Raw genomic sequence first — 5,000 nt, 5'->3', positions numbered from 1 at the left:
TCTGCCGCACGAAGTCGTGGACCGGCAATCACTCCACCTGCACCCGTTCGTGCCCCACCCCAACCGCTCGACTCGCAACTCCAGCGGATGAACGGCGGACTTTGCTCGCACTCGCAATGTGCAATCCACCCCTATAACGTGCGTTTCATGAAGAGTTATGTCCAATATGCGACATTCCCGCTGTCCATATACATGAGCTGCGAGCTGTACCACGTACGAGCTACAGACGCGATCGCGTTGCTCTCTGTACGAATGCAGATGCTCAGCGGCAGCTAGGAGGCGCTCCATCCATGTCGGTACCGGTGAGCGTTGCACTCGCAGTCGCAAAAACGTACGGCAAGTATATTACTCGGAAGAGTCAATGACAGTCCAAGCCCCCCTGCGTGGGAAGAGTCTTCCTAGGCCATGACCCACCGGAAGGGCGCAGCGTCCCCCACCCCAGACATGTGACGTCACACTATCGGTATTGACGACTAGACTGATTCCTTATAATCATTTGCGATACACCGGTGGAAGCTGCCGAGACGAGTAACTACATAGCGGGCTCGCCGTGTCACTAATGTACAGAGATACAATAGTTTCGACTGGAACCGGATTAAACGTATACACGGCGCTGATTAGTAATAGATAGAGCCATCAGAATACAGATAATGTATACAACTGTCCGTATACATGCTGAAAGACTCTGCTCACAATCACACGTCAGCCAGACACTCTTATCACGCACTACTCTCTGCCTGTAACAGGCACACAGACAATATGTAAGCACCAGCATGGAACAACACCCAGTGCATCCTCTCTGCCACATTAGACAATCCACACTATCATAACCAGACCGGGAGGTCCACTCACAAAACAGAATATCTCACCCTTCCGACAACCACCATTGCTCAGCTAAGCCACCAACACCCACACATGTCCTACACAGGGGTGCACCCAACATCACAATACTGCCTCCTGTCACACCACACAAACAATGGCAGGAATGAAAGACACAGGTCTGCCACAAGCATGGAATCAGAGCGCCGCCTGTTATGAGCCAAAGGTGCACCCTGACGTGGCAAATCAGATGATGCCGCAGTCATTTACTTACGATAATCACAATCAACAAACCGGCCACCCCCCCCCCCCAAAACACCTTTCCTTACAACAATGTGTACCTTAACCTAACCCATATTGTACCTTAACCTAACCCGTATTGTACCTTAACCTAACCCGTATTGTACCTTAACCTAACCCGTATTGTACCTTAACCTAACCCGTATTGTACCTTAACCTAACCCGTATTGTACCTTAACCTAACCCGTATTGTACCTTAACCTAACCCGTATTGTACCTTAACCTAACCCGTATTGTACCTTAACCTAACCCGTATTGTACCTTAACCTAACCCGTATTGTGCCTTAACCTAACCCGTATTGTGCCTTAACCTAACCCGTATTGTGCCTTAACCTAACCCGTATTGTGCCTTAACCTAACCCGTATTGTGCCTTAACCTAACCCGTATTGTGCCTTAACCTAACCCGTATTGTGCCTTAACCTAACCCGTATTGTGCCTTAACCTAACCCGTATTGTGCCTTAACCTAACCCGTATTGTGCCTTAACCTAACCCGTATTGTGCCTTAACCTAACCCGTATTGTGCCTTAACCTAACCCGTATTGTGCCTTAACCTAACCCGTATTGCGCCTTAACCTAACCCGTATTGCGCCTTAACCTAACCCGTATTGCGCCTTAACCTAACCCGTATTGCGCCTTAACCTAACCCGTATTGCGCCTTAACCTAACCTATATTGCGCCTTAACCTAACCTATATTGCGCCTTAACGTAACCCGCGTTGCGCCTTAACGTAACCCGCGTTGCGCCTTAACGTAACCCGCGTTGCGCCTTAACCTAACCCGCGTTGCGCCTTAACCTAACCCGCGTTGCGCCTTAACCTAACCCGCGTTGCGCCTTAACCTAACCCGCGTTGCGCCTTAACCTAACCCGCGTTGCGCCTTAACCTAACCCGCGTTGCGCCTTAACCTAACCCGCGTTGCGCCTTAACCCAACCCGCGTTGCGCCTTAACCCAACCCGCGTTGGGCCTTAACCCAACACGCGTTGGGCCTTAACCCAACACACGTTGGGCCTTAACCCAACACACGTTGGGCCTTAACCCAACACACGTTGGGCCTTAACCCAACACACGTTGGGCCTTAACCCAACACACGTTGGGCCTTAACCCAACACACGTTGGGCCTTAACCCAACACACGTTGGGCCTTAACCCAACACACGTTGGGCCTTAACCCAACACACGTTGGGCCTTAACCCAACACACGTTGGGCCTTAACCCAACACACGTTGGGCCTTAACCCAACACACGTTGGGCCTTAACCCAACACACGTTGGGCCTTAACCCAACACACGTTGGGCCTTAACCCAACACACGTTGGGCCTTAACCCAACACACGTTGGGCCTTAACCCAACACACGTTGGGCCTTAACCCAACACACGTTGGGCCTTAACCCAACACACGTTGGGCCTTAACCCAACACACGTTGGGCCTTAACCTGCTCTGTAATTGTCATACGACGCGTTAAATTAGTGTAGTGTTGCCTAACTGCAACCCCCGCAATATAGTTTGCTACCCGCACTGCCCGGTCCCCAGAGTATCGCTTCATGTTAAACACCTTGCAGCTATACACTGTAATGCGGATGGCAGCAGGACGTACATGCTCAATGCCCTTCGCAGTTGTTCATTGGCATTCGCATGGCGAAGCACAGCCTACGTTGTGGTACGGCTTGTGTCAACTGTCCGCTGATGTTGTACGTCCAAATCACACACTGTACTGCACATTGGTCCTCATGTACTGAATGATACATCGTGGTACATGTGTGACCGTACCACGACTGCGCCAACAACGGCGAACCATACGGTCCAAATATTGTGCACTCAGCTACGTGTCGTCTCCCTATAAGAGCTGGATTGCAGTATGGTATGCCGTGGATGGCGATCAGCATGAGCCGTCTGTTGATGTAGTGGCGCGTGTTGTCAGACGTAGTCGTCTCTTCTCACTCACCGTGATAGCATGGTGCACTGCGTTCCACATCTGCGACATGCGACAGAGGCCGGTTGACAGTCGTTCGCGCAATGGACATCGCATACGTACGGGGGCCACCTTCCACGTGTTCGCGAAGCGTGCACATGTTGTTGCGTGTATGTGGGCAGACATAGTGTGTCGTGACACCTGACACAGGCATGCAACAATCGTTGAATTTGCAAATGGCGATGGACGTCTACGTTTGCTGGTGACGTTACGCAAATGAACAACTGGTAAACCGTTGTGGTGCGGTTGTTCTCGCTAGAGGTGAATCAGTGATGGCGACGATCGGTTGAGCTACCAACCGGTTGTTTCAGCGATACCCACCATGCCCACGAACGTGAATGGCATGTGGGTGTGAAGCGATACGCGGCGGTGGCTGGGTGGGACCGTCCCCGGCCGGTGAGGGGGGGCCTCCCGGCGTGCTGGCCGCGCGGTGCGTGGGCGCACGCGCTACAGCCGGCTGGTGGGGGCGGCCAGTGGCAGGCGCGCCGGCCGACGGAGGCGGCAGGCGGCGCAGCTGCGCGCCGGCGCACCCTGCACGCGGCGCCGTGCGGCCAAAGTAGGTCCTCGCGGGCCCGGTGCGAAGCGCGGTGGACATCTGCAGTGTGCTGGTCCGATTGAGGACTGTGTGCGCTGAGGATGCGCCGCCGCCCGGCGCTCGGCGCCGCGACGCCGTCTGCTGCTCGGTCGCCTCTGCGGTTCTCGCAGGTGGTTTGTATCGCAGCTGTGCGGACGTGTTGGCGCGTTCGCTTCGGCACCCAAGTGGGGCTTTTGTCCTTCTGTGGCGCTGGCGTTGGAGCTGCCGGCCACCGTAGGTGGCGCGTGTTGTCTCCCGCCGGCAATGCCACGACAGCACGCTCCCGGGCCTCTGTCGGCAGCGGCAAGCTCAGTTGGGAGCACGGGTGGTCGCACCTAAAGCGTCTACTCGCCAAACTCCGGGCGATTGCGCCTCTCTCGAACCCGACCAAGTACTTAGGACGGCGCTGCGCGCCGCCGGGACCTGAGAGGGTTTCGAGGTGTATTGTGCAGGGGAGCTCAGCCTCCTCCTGTTTGCAGAATAATTGAGCGGACGCTTGCGTGTTCGCGCGGGCCCCCGGGACACACTCCCGGGCGGCCGGCTGCTCAGCTCTAGTTGACGCAGCTCCCTGGTTGATCCTGCCAGTAGTCATATGCTTGTCTCAAAGATTAAGCCATGCATGTCTCAGTACAAGCCGCATTAAGGTGAAACCGCGAATGGCTCATTAAATCAGTTATGGTTCCTTAGATCGTACCCACGTTACTTGGATAACTGTGGTAATTCTAGAGCTAATACATGCAAACAGAGTCCCGACCAGAGATGGAAGGGACGCTTTTATTAGATCAAAACCAATCGGTCGGCTCGTCCGGTCCGTTTGCCTTGGTGACTCTGAATAACTTTGGGCTGATCGCACGGTCCTCGTACCGGCGACGCATCTTTCAAATGTCTGCCTTATCAACTGTCGATGGTAGGTTCTGCGCCTACCATGGTTGTAACGGGTAACGGGGAATCAGGGTTCGATTCCGGAGAGGGAGCCTGAGAAACGGCTACCACATCCAAGGAAGGCAGCAGGCGCGCAAATTACCCACTCCCGGCACGGGGAGGTAGTGACGAAAAATAACGATACGGGACTCATCCGAGGCCCCGTAATCGGAATGAGTACACTTTAAATCCTTTAACGAGTATCTATTGGAGGGCAAGTCTGGTGCCAGCAGCCGCGGTAATTCCAGCTCCAATAGCGTATATTAAAGTTGTTGCGGTTAAAAAGCTCGTAGTTGGATTTGTGTCCCACGCTGTTGGTTCACCGCCCGTCGGTGTTTAACTGGCATGTATCGTGGGACGTCCTGCCGGTGGGGCGAGCTGAAGGCGTGCGACGCGCCTCGTGCGTGCTCGTGCGT

The 5,000-nt window shown here is 54.4% G+C and overlaps 1 non-coding gene across 1 annotated transcript in view; it reads left to right on the top strand.

Annotated features, from left to right (window-relative positions):
* Positions 1–4,228: 4,228 nt before the first annotated feature.
* The window catches only part of LOC124576339, a 1,910-nt gene continuing 1,138 nt past the window's right edge, over positions 4,229–5,000 (top strand). Inside the window, exon 1 of the ribosomal RNA XR_006972514.1 lies at positions 4,229–5,000. This exon is cut by the window's right edge and continues 1,138 nt beyond it. This is a non-coding gene — a ribosomal RNA (small subunit ribosomal RNA).

This window comes from Schistocerca americana, unplaced genomic scaffold (assembly GCF_021461395.2).
Source record: "Schistocerca americana isolate TAMUIC-IGC-003095 unplaced genomic scaffold, iqSchAmer2.1 HiC_scaffold_248, whole genome shotgun sequence".
Classification (NCBI taxonomy): domain Eukaryota; kingdom Metazoa; phylum Arthropoda; class Insecta; order Orthoptera; family Acrididae; genus Schistocerca; species Schistocerca americana.
The sequence above is the reverse complement of the archived record's forward strand: the minus strand, read 5'-3'. Positions and strand labels throughout refer to the sequence as shown.